At 53.2% G+C, this 18,926-nt stretch overlaps 1 protein-coding gene across 4 annotated transcripts in view; it reads left to right on the top strand.

Annotated features, from left to right (window-relative positions):
- The window catches only part of NADSYN1 (NAD synthetase 1), a 138,673-nt gene that overhangs the window by 43,939 nt on the left and 75,808 nt on the right, over window positions 1–18,926 (top strand). The gene's annotated exons all lie outside the window — the stretch shown is intronic.

The following is an 18,926-nucleotide window of genomic DNA, read 5'->3' as shown; positions in this document are numbered from 1 at the left end:
TGAGTGACACTGTGGTGTGAGTGATGAGTGACACTGTGGTGTGAGTGGTTAGTGACACTGTGGTGTGAGTGACACTGTGGTGTGAGTGGTTAGTGACACTGTGGTGCGAGTGGTGAGTGACACTGTGGTGTGAGTGGTGAGTGACACTGTGGTGTGAGTGGTTAGTGACACTGTGGTGTGAGTGGTGAGTGACACTGTGGTGTGAGTGGTTAGTGACACTGTGGTGTGAGTGACACTGTGGTGTGAGTGGTTAGTGACACTGTGGTGCGAGTGGTGAGTGACACTGTGGTGTGAGTGGTGAGTGACACTGTGGTGTGAGTGGTTAGTGACACTGTGGTGCGAGTGGTGAGTGACACTGTGGTGTGAGTGGTTAGTGACACTGTGGTGCGAGTGGTGAGTGACACTGTGGTGTGAGTGGTGAGTGACACTGTGGTGTGAGTGGTTAGTGACACTGTGGTGTGAGTGGTGAGTGACACTGTGGTGTGAGTGGTTAGTGACACTGTGGTGTGAGTGGTGAGTGACACTGTGGTGTGAGTGGTGAGTGACACTGTGGTGCGAGTGGTGAGTGACACTGTGGTGTGAGTGGTTAGTGACACTGTGGTGTGAGTGACACTGTGGTGTGAGTGGTGAGTGACACTGTGGTGCGAGTGGTGAGTGACACTGTGGTGTGAGTGGTTAGTGACACTGTGGTGTGAGTGGTTAGTGACACTGTGGTGTGAGTGGTGAGTGACACTGTGGTGTGAGTGGTGAGTGACACTGTGGTGCGAGTGGTGAGTGACACTGTGGTGTGAGTGGTTAGTGACACTGTGGTGTGAGTGGTTAGTGACACTGTGGTGTGAGTGGTGAGTGACACTGTGGTGTGAGTGGTTAGTGACACTGTGGTGTGAGTGGTGAGTGACACTGTGGTGTGAGTGGTGAGTGACACTGTGGTGTGAGTGGTTAGTGACACTGTGGTGCGAGTGGTGAGTGACACTGTGGTGCGAGTGGTTAGTGACACTGTGGTGTGAGTGGTTAGTGACACTGTGGTGTGAGTGGTGAGTGACACTGTGGTGTGAATGGTGAGTGACACTGTGGTGTGAGTGGTTAGTGACACTGTGGTGTGAGTGACACTGTGGTGTGAGTGGTGAGTGACACTGTGGTGTGAGTGGTGAGTGACACTGTATTGTGAGTGGTTAGTGACACTGTGGTGTGAGTGACACTGTGGTGTGAGTGGTGAGTGACACTGTGGTGTGAGTGGTTAGTGACACTGTGGTGTGAGTGACACTGTGGTGTGAGTGGTTAGTGACACTGTGGCGTGAGTGGTTAGTGACACTGTGGTGTGAGTGACACTGTGGTGTGAGTGGTGAGTGACACTGTGGTGCGAGTGGTGAGTGACACTGTGGTGTGAGTGGTGAGTGACACTGTGGTGTGAGTGGTTAGTGACACTGTGGTGTGAGTGACACTGTGGTGTGAGTGGTTAGTGACACTGTGGTGTGAGTGGTGAGTGACACTGTGGTGTGAGTGGTTAGTGACACTGTGGTGTGAGTGGTGAGTGACACTGTGGTGTGAGTGGTTAGTGACACTGTGGTGTGAGTGACACTGTGGTGTGAGTGGTTAGTGACACTGTGGTGCGAGTGGAGAGTGACACTGGTGTGAGTGGTGAGTGACACTGTGGTGTGAGTGGTTAGTGACACTGTGGTGCGAGTGGTGAGTGACACTGTGGTGTGAGTGGTTAGTGACACTGTGGTGCGAGTGGTGAGTGACACTGTGGTGTGAGTGGTGAGTGACACTGTGGTGTGAGTGGTTAGTGACACTGTGGTGTGAGTGGTGAGTGACACTGGTGTGAGTGGTTAGTGACGCTGTGGTGTGAGTGGTGAGTGACACTGGTGTGAGTGGTGAGTGACACTGTGGTGCGAGTGGTGAGTGACACTGTGGTGTGAGTGGTTAGTGACACTGTGGTGTGAGTGGTTAGTGACACTGTGGTGTGAGTGGTGAGTGACACTGTGGTGTGAGTGGTGAGTGGCACTGTGGTGCGAGTGGTGAGTGACACTGTGGTGTGAGTGGTTAGTGACACTGGTGTGAGTGGTTAGTGACACTGTGGTGTGAGTGGTGAGTGACACTGTGGTGTGAGTGGTTAGTGACACTGTGGTGTGAGTGGTTAGTGACACTGTGGTGTGAGTGGTGAGTGACACTGTGGTGTGAGTGGTGAGTGACACTGTGGTGTGAGTGGTTAGTGACACTGTGGTGCGAGTGGTGAGTTACACTGTGGTGCGAGTGGTTAGTGACACTGTGGTGTGAGTGGTTAGTGACACTGTGGTGTGAGTGGTGAGTGACACTGTGGTGTGAGTGGTGAGTGACACTGTGGTGTGAGTGGTTAGTGACACTGTGGTGTGAGTGACACTGTGGTGTGAGTGGTGAGTGACACTGTGGTGTGAGTGGTGAGTGACACTGTGGTGTGAGTGGTTAGTGACACTGGTGTGAGTGACACTGTGGTGTGAGTGGTGAGTGACACTGTGGTGTGAGTGGTTAGTGACACTGTGGTGTGAGTGACACTGTGGTGTGAGTGGTTAGTGACACTGTGGTGTGAGTGGTTAGTGACACTGTGGTGTGAGTGACACTGTGGTGTGAGTGGTGAGTGACACTGTGGTGTGAGTGGGGAGTGACACTGTGAGTGGTGAGTAACACTGTGGTGTGAGTGGTTAGTGACACTGTGGTGTGAGTGGTGAGTGACACTGTGAGTGGTGAGTGACAGTGTGGTGTGAGTGGTTAGTGACACTGTGGTGTGAGTGGTGAGTGACACTGTGAGTGGTGAGTGACACTGTGGTGTGAGTGGTGAGTGACACTGTGAGTGGTGAGTGACACTGTGGTGTGAGTGGTGAGTGACACTGTGAGTGGTGAGTGGGGAGTGACACTGTGGTGTGAGTGGTGAGTGACACTGTGGTGTGAGTGGTTAGTGACACTGTGGTGTGAGTGGTGAGTGATACTGTGGTGTGAGTGGTGAGTGACACTGTGGTGTGAGTGGTGAGTGACACTGTGGTGTGAGTGGTTAGTGACACTGTGGTGTGAGTGGTGAGTGACACTGTGGTGCGAGTGGTGAGTGACACTGTGGTGTGAGTGGTGAGTGACACTGTGGTGCGAGTGGTGAGTGACACTGTGGTGCGAGTGGTGAGTGACACTGTGGTGCGAGTGGTTAGTGACACTGTGGTGTGAGTGGTGAGTGACACTGTGGTGTGAGTGGTGAGTGACACTGTGGTGTGAGTGGTTAGTGACACTGTGGTGTGAGTGACACTGTGGTGTGAGTGGTTAGTGACACTGTGGTGCGAGTGGTGAGTGACACTGTGGTGCGAGTGGTTAGTGACACTGTGGTGTGAGTGGTGAGTGACACTGTGGTGTGAGTGGTGAGTGACACTGTGGTGTGAGTGGTGAGTGACACTGTGGTGTGAGTGGTGAGTGACACTGTGGTGTGAGTGGTTAGTGACACTGTGGTGTGAGTGGTGAGTGACACTGTGGTGTGAGTGGTGAGTGACACTGTGGTGTGAGTGGTGAGTGACACTGTGGTGTGAGTGGTTAGTGACACTGTGGTGTGAGTGGTTAGTGACACTGTGGTGTGAGTGGTGAGTGACACTGTGGTGTGAGTGGTGAGTGACACTGTGGTGCGAGTGGTGAGTGACACTGTGGTGTGAGTGGTTAGTGACACTGTGGTGTGAGTGGTTAGTGACACTGTGGTGTGAGTGGTGAGTGACACTGTGGTGTGAGTGGTTAGTGACACTGTGGTGTGAGTGGTGAGTGACACTGTGGTGTGAGTGGTTAGTGACACTGTGGTGTGAGTGGTGAGTGACACTGTGGTGTGAGTGGTTAGTGACACTGTGGTGTGAGTGGTGAGTGACACTGTGGTGTGAGTGGTGAGTGGTTAGTGACACTGTGGTGTGAGTGGTGAGTGACACTGTGGTGTGAGTGGTGAGTGACACTGTGGTGTGAGTGGTTAGTGACACTGGTGTGAGTGACACTGTGGTGTGAGTGGTGAGTGACACTGTGGTGTGAGTGGTTAGTGACACTGTGGTGTGAGTGACACTGTGGTGTGAGTGGTTAGTGACACTGTGGTGTGAGTGGTTAGTGACACTGTGGTGTGAGTGACACTGTGGTGTGAGTGGTGAGTGACACTGTGGTGTGAGTGGGGACTGACACTGTGAGTGGTGAGTAACACTGTGGTGTGAGTGGTTAGTGACACTGTGGTGTGAGTGGTGAGTGACACTGTGAGTGGTGAGTGACAGTGTGGTGTGAGTGGTTAGTGACACTGTGGTGTGAGTGGTGAGTGACACTGTGAGTGGTGAGTGACACTGTGGTGTGAGTGGTGAGTGACACTGTGAGTGGTGAGTGACACTGTGGTGTGAGTGGTGAGTGACACTGTGAGTGGTGAGTGGGGAGTGACACTGTGGTGTGAGTGGTGAGTGACACTGTGGTGTGAGTGGTTAGTGACACTGTGGTGTGAGTGGTGAGTGATACTGTGGTGTGAGTGGTGAGTGACACTGTGGTGTGAGTGGTGAGTGACACTGTGGTGTGAGTGGTTAGTGACACTGTGGTGTGAGTGGTGAGTGACACTGTGGTGCGAGTGGTGAGTGACACTGTGGTGTGAGTGGTGAGTGACACTGTGGTGCGAGTGGTGAGTGACACTGTGGTGCGAGTGGTTAGTGACACTGTGGTGCGAGTGGTGAGTGACACTGTGGTGTGAGTGGTGAGTGACACTGTGGTGTGAGTGGTTAGTGACACTGTGGTGTGAGTGACACTGTGGTGTGAGTGGTTAGTGACACTGTGGTGCGAGTGGTGAGTGACACTGTGGTGCGAGTGGTTAGTGACACTGTGGTGTGAGTGGTGAGTGACACTGTGGTGTGAGTGGTGAGTGACACTGTGGTGTGAGTGGTGAGTGACACTGTGGTGTGAGTGGTTAGTGACACTGTGGTGTGAGTGGTGAGTGACACTGTGGTGTGAGTGGTGAGTGACACTGGTGTGAGTGGTGAGTGACACTGTGGTGTGAGTGGTTAGTGACACTGTGGTGTGAGTGGTTAGTGACACTGTGGTGTGAGTGGTGAGTGACACTGTGGTGTGAGTGGTGAGTGACACTGTGGTGCGAGTGGTGAGTGATACTGTGGTGCGAGTGGTTAGTGACACTGTGGTGTGAGTGGTGAGTGACACTGTGGTGTGAGTGGTGAGTGACACTGTGGTGTGAGTGGTTAGTGACACTGTGGTGTGAGTGACACTGTGGTGTGAGTGGTTAGTGACACTGTGGTGCGAGTGGTGAGTGACACTGTGGTGCGAGTGGTTAGTGACACTGTGGTGTGAGTGGTGAGTGACACTGTGGTGTGAGTGGTGAGTGACACTGTGGTGTGAGTGGTGAGTGACACTGTGGTGTGAGTGGTTAGTGACACTGGTGTGAGTGACACTGTGGTGTGAGTGGTGAGTGACACTGTGGTGTGAGTGGTTAGTGACACTGTGGTGTGAGTGACACTGTGGTGTGAGTGGTTAGTGACACTGTGGTGTGAGTGACACTGTGGTGTGAGTGGTGAGTGACACTGTGGAGTGAGTGGGGAGTGACACTGTGAGTGGTGAGTAACACTGTGGTGTGAGTGGTTAGTGACACTGTGGTGTGAGTGGTGAGTGACACTGTGAGTGGTGAGTGACAGTGTGGTGTGAGTGGTTAGTGACACTGTGGTGTGAGTGGTGAGTGACACTGTGAGTGGTGAGTGACACTGTGGTGTTAGTGGTGAGTGACACTGTGAGTGGTGAGTGACACTGTGGTGTGAGTGGTGAGTGACACTGTGAGTGGTGAGTGGGGAGTGACACTGTGGTGTGAGTGGTGAGTGACAGTCTGTGGTGTGAGTGACACTGTGGTCGTGTGTGAGTGGTGAGTGACACTGTGGTGTGAGTGGTGAGTGACACTGTGGTGTGAGTGGTGAGTGACACTGTGGTGTGAGTGGTGAGTGACACTGTGGTGCGAGTGGTGAGTGACACTGTGGTGCTGAGTGGTGAGTGACACTGTGTGGTGAGTGTGAGTGACACTGTGGTGTGAGTGGTGAGTGACACTGTGGTGAGTGGTGAGTGACACTGTGGTGTGAGTGGTTAGTGACACTGTGGTGTGAGTGGTGAGTGACACTGTGGTGTGAGTGGTGAGTGACACTGTGGTGTGAGTGGTTAGTGACACTGTGGTGTGAGTGACACTGTGGTGTGAGTGGTTAGTGACACTGTGGTGCGAGTGGTGAGTGACACTGTGGTGCGAGTCGTTAGTGACACTGTGGTGTGAGTGGTGAGTGACACTGTGGTGTGAGTGGTGAGTGACACTGTGGTGTGAGTGGTGAGTGACACTGTGGTGTGAGTGGTGAGTGACACTGTGGTGTGAGTGGTTAGTGACACTGTGGTGTGAGTGGTGAGTGACACTGTGGTGTGAGTGGTGAGTGACACTGTGGTGTGAGTGGTGAGTGACACTGTGGTGTGAGTGGTTAGTGACACTGTGGTGTGAGTGGTTAGTGACACTGTGGTGTGAGTGGTGAGTGACACTGTGGTGTGAGTGGTGAGTGACACTGTGGTGCGAGTGGTGAGTGACACTGTGGTGTGAGTGGTTAGTGACACTGTGGTGTGAGTGGTTAGTGACACTGTGGTGTGAGTGGTGAGTGACACTGTGGTGTGAGTGGTTAGTGACACTGTGGTGTGAGTGGTGAGTGACACTGTGGTGTGAGTGGTTAGTGACACTGTGGTGTGAGTGGTGAGTGACACTGTGGTGTGAGTGGTTAGTGACACTGTGGTGTGAGTGGTGAGTGACACTGTGGTGTGAGTGGTTAGTGACACTGTGGTGTGAGTGGTGAGTGACACTGTGGTGTGAGTGGTTAGTGACACTGTGGTGTGACTGGTTAGTGACACTGTGGTGTGAGTGGTGAGTGACACTGTGGTGTGAGTGGTGAGTGACACTGTGGTGCGAGTGGTGAGTGACACTGTGGTGTGAGTGGTGAGTGACACTGTGGTGTGAGTGGTTAGTGACACTGTGGTGTGAGTGGTGAGTGACACTGTGGTGTGAGTGGTGAGTGACACTGTGGTGTGAGTGGTGAGTGACACTGGTGTGAGTGGTGTGTGACACTGTGGTGTGAGTGGTTAGTGACACTGTGGTGTGAGTGGTGAGTGACACTGTGGTGTGAGTGGTTAGTGACACTGTGGTGTGAGTGGTGAGCGACACTGTGGTGTGAGTGGTTAGTGACACGGTGGTGTGAGTGGTTAGTGACACTGTGGTGTGAGTGGTGAGTGACACTGTGGTGTGAGTGGTGAGTGACACTGTGGTGTGAGTGGTGAGTGACACTGTGGTGCGAGTGGTGAGTGACACTGTGGTGCGAGTGGTTAGTGACACTGTGGTGCGAGTGGTGAGTGACACTGTGGTGTGAGTGGTGAGTGACACTGTGGTGTGAGTGGTTAGTGACACTGTGGTGTGAGTGACACTGTGGTGTGAGTGGTTAGTGACACTGTGGTGCGAGTGGTGAGTGACACTGTGGTGCGAGTGGTTAGTGACACTGTGGTGTGAGTGGTGAGTGACACTGTGGTGTGAGTGGTGAGTGACACTGTGGTGTGAGTGGTGAGTGACACTGTGGTGTGAGTGGTGAGTGACACTGTGGTGTGAGTGGTTAGTGACACTGTGGTGTGAGTGGTGAGTGACACTGTGGTGTGAGTGGTGAGTGACACTGGTGTGAGTGGTGAGTGACACTGTGGTGTGAGTGGTTAGTGACACTGTGGTGTGAGTGGTTTGTGACACTGTGGTGTGAGTGGTGAGTGACACTGTGGTGTGAGTGGTGAGTGACACTGTGGTGCGAGTGGTGAGTGATACTGTGGTGCGAGTGGTTAGTGACACTGTGGTGTGAGTGGTGAGTGACACTGTGGTGTGAGTGGTGAGTGACACTGTGGTGTGAGTGGTTAGTGACACTGTGGTGTGAGTGACACTGTGGTGTGAGTGGTTAGTGACACTGTGGTGCGAGTGGTGAGTGACACTGTGGTGCGAGTGGTTAGTGACACTGTGGTGTGAGTGGTGAGTGACACTGTGGTGTGAGTGGTGAGTGACACTGTGGTGTGAGTGGTGAGTGACACTGTGGTGTGAGTGGTTAGTGACACTGGTGTGAGTGACACTGTGGTGTGAGTGGTGAGTGACACTGTGGTGTGAGTGGTTAGTGACACTGTGGTGTGAGTGACACTGTGGTGTGAGTGGTTAGTGACACTGTGGTGTGAGTGACACTGTGGTGTGAGTGGTGAGTGACACTGTGGAGTGAGTGGGGAGTGACACTGTGAGTGGTGAGTAACATTGTGGTGTGAGTGGTTAGTGACACTGTGGTGTGAGTGGTGAGTGACACTGTGAGTGGTGAGTGACAGTGTGGTGTGAGTGGTTAGTGACACTGTGGTGTGAGTGGTGAGTGACACTGTGAGTGGTGAGTGACACTGTGGTGTGAGTGGTGAGTGACACTGTGAGTGGTGAGTGACACTGTGGTGTGAGTGGTGAGTGACACTGTGAGTGGTGAGTGGGGAGTGACACTGTGGTGTGAGTGGTGAGTGACACTGTGGTGTGAGTGGTTAGTGACACTGTGGTGTGAGTGGTGAGTGATACTGTGGTGTGAGTGGTGAGTGACACTGTGGTGTGAGTGGTGAGTGACACTGTGGTGTGAGTGGTGAGTGACACTGTGGTGTGAGTGGTGAGTGACACTGTGAGTGGTGAGTGACACTGTGGTGTGAGTGGTGAGTGACACTGTGAGTGGTGAGTGGGGAGTGACACTGTGGTGTGAGTGGTGAGTGACACTGTGGTGTGAGTGGTTAGTGACACTGTGGTGTGAGTGGTGAGTGATACTGTGGTGTGAGTGGTGAGTGACACTGTGGTGTGAGTGGTGAGTGACACTGTGGTGTGAGTGGTTAGTGACACTGTGGTGTGAGTGGTGAGTGACACTGTGGTGCGAGTGGTGAGTGACACTGTGGTGCGAGTGGTGAGTGACACTGTGGTGTGAGTGGTGAGTGACACTGTGGTGCGAGTGGTGAGTGACACTGTGGTGTGAGTGGTTAGTGACACTGTGGTGTGAGTGGTGAGTGACACTGTGGTGTGAGTGGTTAGTGACACTGTGGTGTGAGTGGTGAGTGACACTGTGGTGTGAGTGGTTAGTGACACTGTGGTGTGAGTGACACTGTGGTGTGAGTGGTTAGTGACACTGTGGTGCGAGTGGAGAGTGACACTGGTGTGAGTGGTGAGTGACACTGTGGTGTGAGTGGTTAGTGACACTGTGGTGCGAGTGGTGAGTGACACTGTGGTGTGAGTGGTTAGTGACACTGTGGTGCGAGTGGTGAGTGACACTGTGGTGTGAGTGGTGAGTGACACTGTGGTGTGAGTGGTTAGTGACACTGTGGTGTGAGTGGTGAGTGACACTGGTGTGAGTGGTTAGTGACGCTGTGGTGTGAGTGGTGAGTGACACTGGTGTGAGTGGTGAGTGACACTGTGGTGCGAGTGGTGAGTGACACTGTGGTGTGAGTGGTTAGTGACACTGTGGTGTGAGTGGTTAGTGACACTGTGGTGTGAGTGGTGAGTGACACTGTGGTGTGAGTGGTGAGTGGCACTGTGGTGCGAGTGGTGAGTGACACTGTGGTGTGAGTGGTTAGTGACACTGGTGTGAGTGGTTAGTGACACTGTGGTGTGAGTGGTGAGTGACACTGTGGTGTGAGTGGTTAGTGACACTGTGGTGTGAGTGGTTAGTGACACTGTGGTGTGAGTGGTGAGTGACACTGTGGTGTGAGTGGTGAGTGACACTGTGGTGTGAGTGGTTAGTGACACTGTGGTGCGAGTGGTGAGTTACACTGTGGTGCGAGTGGTTAGTGACACTGTGGTGTGAGTGGTTAGTGACACTGTGGTGTGAGTGGTGAGTGACACTGTGGTGTGAGTGGTGAGTGACACTGTGGTGTGAGTGGTTAGTGACACTGTGGTGTGAGTGACACTGTGGTGTGAGTGGTGAGTGACACTGTGGTGTGAGTGGTGAGTGACACTGTGGTGTGAGTGGTTAGTGACACTGGTGTGAGTGACACTGTGGTGTGAGTGGTGAGTGACACTGTGGTGTGAGTGGTTAGTGACACTGTGGTGTGAGTGACACTGTGGTGTGAGTGGTTAGTGACACTGTGGTGTGAGTGGTTAGTGACACTGTGGTGTGAGTGACACTGTGGTGTGAGTGGTGAGTGACACTGTGGTGTGAGTGGGGAGTGACACTGTGAGTGGTGAGTAACACTGTGGTGTGAGTGGTTAGTGACACTGTGGTGTGAGTGGTGAGTGACACTGTGAGTGGTGAGTGACAGTGTGGTGTGAGTGGTTAGTGACACTGTGGTGTGAGTGGTGAGTGACACTGTGAGTGGTGAGTGACACTGTGGTGTGAGTGGTGAGTGACACTGTGAGTGGTGAGTGACACTGTGGTGTGAGTGGTGAGTGACACTGTGAGTGGTGAGTGGGGAGTGACACTGTGGTGTGAGTGGTGAGTGACACTGTGGTGTGAGTGGTTAGTGACACTGTGGTGTGAGTGGTGAGTGATACTGTGGTGTGAGTGGTGAGTGACACTGTGGTGTGAGTGGTGAGTGACACTGTGGTGTGAGTGGTTAGTGACACTGTGGTGTGAGTGGTGAGTGACACTGTGGTGCGAGTGGTGAGTGACACTGTGGTGTGAGTGGTGAGTGACACTGTGGTGCGAGTGGTGAGTGACACTGTGGTGCGAGTGGTGAGTGACACTGTGGTGCGAGTGGTTAGTGACACTGTGGTGTGAGTGGTGAGTGACACTGTGGTGTGAGTGGTGAGTGACACTGTGGTGTGAGTGGTTAGTGACACTGTGGTGTGAGTGACACTGTGGTGTGAGTGGTTAGTGACACTGTGGTGCGAGTGGTGAGTGACACTGTGGTGCGAGTGGTTAGTGACACTGTGGTGTGAGTGGTGAGTGACACTGTGGTGTGAGTGGTGAGTGACACTGTGGTGTGAGTGGTGAGTGACACTGTGGTGTGAGTGGTGAGTGACACTGTGGTGTGAGTGGTTAGTGACACTGTGGTGTGAGTGGTGAGTGACACTGTGGTGTGAGTGGTGAGTGACACTGTGGTGTGAGTGGTGAGTGACACTGTGGTGTGAGTGGTTAGTGACACTGTGGTGTGAGTGGTTAGTGACACTGTGGTGTGAGTGGTGAGTGACACTGTGGTGTGAGTGGTGAGTGACACTGTGGTGCGAGTGGTGAGTGACACTGTGGTGTGAGTGGTTAGTGACACTGTGGTGTGAGTGGTTAGTGACACTGTGGTGTGAGTGGTGAGTGACACTGTGGTGTGAGTGGTTAGTGACACTGTGGTGTGAGTGGTGAGTGACACTGTGGTGTGAGTGGTTAGTGACACTGTGGTGTGAGTGGTGAGTGACACTGTGGTGTGAGTGGTTAGTGACACTGTGGTGTGAGTGGTGAGTGACACTGTGGTGTGAGTGGTGAGTGGTTAGTGACACTGTGGTGTGAGTGGTGAGTGACACTGTGGTGTGAGTGGTGAGTGACACTGTGGTGTGAGTGGTTAGTGACACTGGTGTGAGTGACACTGTGGTGTGAGTGGTGAGTGACACTGTGGTGTGAGTGGTTAGTGACACTGTGGTGTGAGTGACACTGTGGTGTGAGTGGTTAGTGACACTGTGGTGTGAGTGGTTAGTGACACTGTGGTGTGAGTGACACTGTGGTGTGAGTGGTGAGTGACACTGTGGTGTGAGTGGGGACTGACACTGTGAGTGGTGAGTAACACTGTGGTGTGAGTGGTTAGTGACACTGTGGTGTGAGTGGTGAGTGACACTGTGAGTGGTGAGTGACAGTGTGGTGTGAGTGGTTAGTGACACTGTGGTGTGAGTGGTGAGTGACACTGTGAGTGGTGAGTGACACTGTGGTGTGAGTGGTGAGTGACACTGTGAGTGGTGAGTGACACTGTGGTGTGAGTGGTGAGTGACACTGTGAGTGGTGAGTGGGGAGTGACACTGTGGTGTGAGTGGTGAGTGACACTGTGGTGTGAGTGGTTAGTGACACTGTGGTGTGAGTGGTGAGTGATACTGTGGTGTGAGTGGTGAGTGACACTGTGGTGTGAGTGGTGAGTGACACTGTGGTGTGAGTGGTTAGTGACACTGTGGTGTGAGTGGTGAGTGACACTGTGGTGCGAGTGGTGAGTGACACTGTGGTGTGAGTGGTGAGTGACACTGTGGTGCGAGTGGTGAGTGACACTGTGGTGCGAGTGGTTAGTGACACTGTGGTGCGAGTGGTGAGTGACACTGTGGTGTGAGTGGTGAGTGACACTGTGGTGTGAGTGGTTAGTGACACTGTGGTGTGAGTGACACTGTGGTGTGAGTGGTTAGTGACACTGTGGTGCGAGTGGTGAGTGACACTGTGGTGCGAGTGGTTAGTGACACTGTGGTGTGAGTGGTGAGTGACACTGTGGTGTGAGTGGTGAGTGACACTGTGGTGTGAGTGGTGAGTGACACTGTGGTGTGAGTGGTTAGTGACACTGTGGTGTGAGTGGTGAGTGACACTGTGGTGTGAGTGGTGAGTGACACTGGTGTGAGTGGTGAGTGACACTGTGGTGTGAGTGGTTAGTGACACTGTGGTGTGAGTGGTTAGTGACACTGTGGTGTGAGTGGTGAGTGACACTGTGGTGTGAGTGGTGAGTGACACTGTGGTGCGAGTGGTGAGTGATACTGTGGTGCGAGTGGTTAGTGACACTGTGGTGTGAGTGGTGAGTGACACTGTGGTGTGAGTGGTGAGTGACACTGTGGTGTGAGTGGTTAGTGACACTGTGGTGTGAGTGACACTGTGGTGTGAGTGGTTAGTGACACTGTGGTGCGAGTGGTGAGTGACACTGTGGTGCGAGTGGTTAGTGACACTGTGGTGTGAGTGGTGAGTGACACTGTGGTGTGAGTGGTGAGTGACACTGTGGTGTGAGTGGTGAGTGACACTGTGGTGTGAGTGGTTAGTGACACTGGTGTGAGTGACACTGTGGTGTGAGTGGTGAGTGACACTGTGGTGTGAGTGGTTAGTGACACTGTGGTGTGAGTGACACTGTGGTGTGAGTGGTTAGTGACACTGTGGTGTGAGTGACACTGTGGTGTGAGTGGTGAGTGACACTGTGGAGTGAGTGGGGAGTGACACTGTGAGTGGTGAGTAACACTGTGGTGTGAGTGGTTAGTGACACTGTGGTGTGAGTGGTGAGTGACACTGTGAGTGGTGAGTGACAGTGTGGTGTGAGTGGTTAGTGACACTGTGGTGTGAGTGGTGAGTGACACTGTGAGTGGTGAGTGACACTGTGGTGTTAGTGGTGAGTGACACTGTGAGTGGTGAGTGACACTGTGGTGTGAGTGGTGAGTGACACTGTGAGTGGTGAGTGGGGAGTGACACTGTGGTGTGAGTGGTGAGTGACACTGTGGTGTGAGTGGTTAGTGACACTGTGGTGTGAGTGGTGAGTGATACTGTGGTGTGAGTGGTGAGTGACACTGTGGTGTGAGTGGTGAGTGACACTGTGGTGTGAGTGGTTAGTGACACTGTGGTGCGAGTGGTGAGTGACACTGTGGTGCGAGTGGTGAGTGACACTGTGGTGTGAGTGGTGAGTGACACTGTGGTGCGAGTGGTGAGTGACACTGTGGTGCGAGTGGTGAGTGACACTGTGGTGCGAGTGGTTAGTGACACTGTGGTGTGAGTGGTGAGTGACACTGTGGTGTGAGTGGTGAGTGACACTGTGGTGTGAGTGGTTAGTGACACTGTGGTGTGAGTGACACTGTGGTGTGAGTGGTTAGTGACACTGTGGTGCGAGTGGTGAGTGACACTGTGGTGCGAGTCGTTAGTGACACTGTGGTGTGAGTGGTGAGTGACACTGTGGTGTGAGTGGTGAGTGACACTGTGGTGTGAGTGGTGAGTGACACTGTGGTGTGAGTGGTGAGTGACACTGTGGTGTGAGTGGTTAGTGACACTGTGGTGTGAGTGGTGAGTGACACTGTGGTGTGAGTGGTGAGTGACACTGGTGTGAGTGGTGAGTGACACTGTGGTGTGAGTGGTTAGTGACACTGTGGTGTGAGTGGTTAGTGACACTGTGGTGTGAGTGGTGAGTGACACTGTGGTGTGAGTGGTGAGTGACACTGTGGTGCGAGTGGTGAGTGACACTGTGGTGTGAGTGGTTAGTGACACTGTGGTGTGAGTGGTTAGTGACACTGTGGTGTGAGTGGTGAGTGACACTGTGGTGTGAGTGGTTAGTGACACTGTGGTGTGAGTGGTGAGTGACACTGTGGTGTGAGTGGTTAGTGACACTGTGGTGTGAGTGGTGAGTGACACTGTGGTGTGAGTGGTTAGTGACACTGTGGTGTGAGTGGTGAGTGACACTGTGGTGTGAGTGGTTAGTGACACTGTGGTGTGAGTGGTGAGTGACACTGTGGTGTGAGTGGTTAGTGACACTGTGGTGTGACTGGTTAGTGACACTGTGGTGTGAGTGGTGAGTGACACTGTGGTGTGAGTGGTGAGTGACACTGTGGTGCGAGTGGTGAGTGACACTGTGGTGTGAGTGGTGAGTGACACTGTGGTGTGAGTGGTTAGTGACACTGTGGTGTGAGTGGTGAGTGACACTGTGGTGTGAGTGGTGAGTGACACTGTGGTGTGAGTGGTGAGTGACACTGGTGTGAGTGGTGTGTGACACTGTGGTGTGAGTGGTTAGTGACACTGTGGTGTGAGTGGTGAGTGACACTGTGGTGTGAGTGGTTAGTGACACTGTGGTGTGAGTGGTGAGCGACACTGTGGTGTGAGTGGTTAGTGACACGGTGGTGTGAGTGGTTAGTGACACTGTGGTGTGAGTGGTGAGTGACACTGTGGTGTGAGTGGTGAGTGACACTGTGGTGTGAGTGGTGAGTGACACTGTGGTGCGAGTGGTGAGTGACACTGTGGTGCGAGTGGTTAGTGACACTGTGGTGCGAGTGGTGAGTGACACTGTGGTGTGAGTGGTGAGTGACACTGTGGTGTGAGTGGTTAGTGACACTGTGGTGTGAGTGACACTGTGGTGTGAGTGGTTAGTGACACTGTGGTGCGAGTGGTGAGTGACACTGTGGTGCGAGTGGTTAGTGACACTGTGGTGTGAGTGGTGAGTGACACTGTGGTGTGAGTGGTGAGTGACACTGTGGTGTGAGTGGTGAGTGACACTGTGGTGTGAGTGGTGAGTGACACTGTGGTGTGAGTGGTTAGTGACACTGTGGTGTGAGTGGTGAGTGACACTGTGGTGTGAGTGGTGAGTGACACTGGTGTGAGTGGTGAGTGACACTGTGGTGTGAGTGGTTAGTGACACTGTGGTGTGAGTGGTTTGTGACACTGTGGTGTGAGTGGTGAGTGACACTGTGGTGTGAGTGGTGAGTGACACTGTGGTGCGAGTGGTGAGTGATACTGTGGTGCGAGTGGTTAGTGACACTGTGGTGTGAGTGGTGAGTGACACTGTGGTGTGAGTGGTGAGTGACACTGTGGTGTGAGTGGTTAGTGACACTGTGGTGTGACTGGTTAGTGACACTGTGGTGTGAGTGGTGAGTGACACTGTGGTGTGAGTGGTTAGTGACACTGTGGTGTGACTGGTTAGTGACACTGTGGTGTGAGTGGTGAGTGACACTGTGGTGTGAGTGGTGAGTGACACTGTGGTGCGAGTGGTGAGTGACACTGTGGTGTGAGTGGTGAGTGACACTGTGGTGTGAGTGGTTAGTGACACTGTGGTGTGAGTGGTGAGTGACACTGTGGTGTGAGTGGTGAGTGACACTGTGGTGTGAGTGGTGAGTGACACTGGTGTGAGTGGTGTGTGACACTGTGGTGTGAGTGGTTAGTGACACTGTGGTGTGAGTGGTGAGTGACACTGTGGTGTGAGTGGTTAGTGACACTGTGGTGTGAGTGGTGAGCGACACTGTGGTGTGAGTGGTTAGTGACACGGTGGTGTGAGTGGTTAGTGACACTGTGGTGTGAGTGGTGAGTGACACTGTGGTGTGAGTGGTGAGTGACACTGTGGTGTGAGTGGTGAGTGACACTGTGGTGCGAGTGGTGAGTGACACTGTGGTGCGAGTGGTTAGTGACACTGTGGTGCGAGTGGTGAGTGACACTGTGGTGTGAGTGGTGAGTGACACTGTGGTGTGAGTGGTTAGTGACACTGTGGTGTGAGTGACACTGTGGTGTGAGTGGTTAGTGACACTGTGGTGCGAGTGGTGAGTGACACTGTGGTGCGAGTGGTTAGTGACACTGTGGTGTGAGTGGTGAGTGACACTGTGGTGTGAGTGGTGAGTGACACTGTGGTGTGAGTGGTGAGTGACACTGTGGTGTGAGTGGTGAGTGACACTGTGGTGTGAGTGGTTAGTGACACTGTGGTGTGAGTGGTGAGTGACACTGTGGTGTGAGTGGTGAGTGACACTGGTGTGAGTGGTGAGTGACACTGTGGTGTGAGTGGTTAGTGACACTGTGGTGTGAGTGGTTTGTGACACTGTGGTGTGAGTGGTGAGTGACACTGTGGTGTGAGTGGTGAGTGACACTGTGGTGCGAGTGGTGAGTGATACTGTGGTGCGAGTGGTTAGTGACACTGTGGTGTGAGTGGTGAGTGACACTGTGGTGTGAGTGGTGAGTGACACTGTGGTGTGAGTGGTTAGTGACACTGTGGTGTGAGTGACACTGTGGTGTGAGTGGTTAGTGACACTGTGGTGCGAGTGGTGAGTGACACTGTGGTGCGAGTGGTTAGTGACACTGTGGTGTGAGTGGTGAGTGACACTGTGGTGTGAGTGGTGAGTGACACTGTGGTGTGAGTGGTGAGTGACACTGTGGTGTGAGTGGTTAGTGACACTGGTGTGAGTGACACTGTGGTGTGAGTGGTGAGTGACACTGTGGTGTGAGTGGTTAGTGACACTGTGGTGTGAGTGACACTGTGGTGTGAGTGGTTAGTGACACTGTGGTGTGAGTGACACTGTGGTGTGAGTGGTGAGTGACACTGTGGAGTGAGTGGGGAGTGACACTGTGAGTGGTGAGTAACATTGTGGTGTGAGTGGTTAGTGACACTGTGGTGTGAGTGGTGAGTGACACTGTGAGTGGTGAGTGACAGTGTGGTGTGAGTGGTTAGTGACACTGTGGTGTGAGTGGTGAGTGACACTGTGAGTGGTGAGTGACACTGTGGTGTGAGTGGTGAGTGACACTGTGAGTGGTGAGTGACACTGTGGTGTGAGTGGTGAGTGACACTGTGAGTGGTGAGTGGGAGTGACACTGTGGTGTGAGTGGTGAGTGACACTGTGGTGTGAGTGGTTAGTGACACTGTGGTGTGAGTGGTGAGTGATACTGTGGTGTGAGTGGTGAGTGACACTGTGGTGTGAGTGGTGAGTGACACTGTGGTGTGAGTGGTTAGTGACACTGTGGTGTGAGTGGTGAGTGACACTGTGGTGGAGTGGTGAGTGACACTGTGGTGTGAGTGGTGAGTGACACTGTGGTGCGAGTGGTGAGTGACACTGTGGTGCGAGTGGTGAGTGACACTGTGGTGCGAGTGGTTAGTGACACTGTGGTGTGAGTGGTGAGTGACACTGTGGTGTGAGTGGTGAGTGACACTGTGGTGTGAGTGGTTAGTGACACTGTGGTGTGAGTGACACTGTGGTGTGAGTGGTTAGTGACACTGTGGTGCGAGTGGTGAGTGACACTGTGGTGCGAGTCGTTAGTGACACTGTGGTGTGAGTGGTGAGTGACACTGTGGTGTGAGTGGTGAGTGACACTGTGGTGTGAGTGGTGAGTGACACTGTGGTGTGAGTGGTGAGTGACACTGTGGTGTGAGTGGTTAGTGACACTGTGGTGTGAGTGGTGAGTGACACTGTGGTGTGAGTGGTGAGTGACACTGTGGTGGAGTGGTGAGTGACACTGTGGTGTGAGTGGTTAGTGACACTGTGGTGTGAGTGGTTAGTGACACTGTGGTGTGAGTGGTGAGTGACACTGTGGTGTGAGTGGTGAGTGACACTGTGGTGTGAGTGGTGAGTGACACTGTGGTGTGAGTGGTTAGTGACACTGTGGTGTGAGTGGTGTGACACTGTGGTGTGAGTGGTGAGTGACACTGTGGTGTGAGTGGTTAGTGACACTGTGGTGTGAGTGGTGAGTGACACTGTGGTGTGAGTGGTTAGTGACACTGTGGTGTGAGTGGTGAGTGACACTGTGGTGTGAGTGGTAGTGACACTGTGGTGTGAGTGGTGAGTGACACTGTGGTGTGAGTGGTTAGTGACACTGTGGTGTGAGTGGTGAGTGACACTGTGGTGTGAGTGGTTAGTGACACTGTGGTGTGAGTGGTTAGTGACACTGTGTGTGAGTGGTGAGTGACACTGTGGTGTGAGTGGTGAGTGACACTGTGGTGCGAGTGGTGAGTGACACTGTGGTGTGAGTGGTGAGTGACACTGTGGTGTGAGTGGTTAGTGACACTGTGGGTGTGAGTGGTGAGTGACACTGTGGTGTGAGTGGTGAGTGACACTGTGGTGTGAGTGGTGAGTGACACTGGTGTGAGTGGTGTGTGACACTGTGGTGTGAGTGGTTAGTGACACTGTGGTGTGAGTGGTGAGTGACACTGTGGTGTGAGTGGTTAGTGACACTGTGGTGTGAGTGGTGAGTGACACTGTGGTGTGAGTGGTAGTGACACTGTGGTGTGAGTGGTTAGTGACACTGTGGTGTGAGTGGTGAGTGACACTGTGGTGTGAGTGGTGAGTGACACTGTGGTGTGAGTGGTGAGTGACACTGTGGTGGAGTGGTGGACACTGTGGTGTGAGTGGTAGTGACACTGTGGTGTGAGTGGTTAGTGACACTGTGGTGTGAGTGGTGAGTGACACTGTGGTGTGAGTGGTTAGTGACACTGTGTGTGAGTGGTGAGTGACACTGTGGTGTGAGTGGTGAGTGACACTG

Source organism: Lampetra planeri, chromosome 64 (genome assembly GCF_965212315.1).
Source record: "Lampetra planeri chromosome 64, kcLamPlan1.2.h2, whole genome shotgun sequence".
NCBI lineage: Eukaryota > Metazoa > Chordata > Hyperoartia > Petromyzontiformes > Petromyzontidae > Lampetra > Lampetra planeri.
The sequence above is the reverse complement of the archived record's forward strand: the minus strand, read 5'-3'. Positions and strand labels throughout refer to the sequence as shown.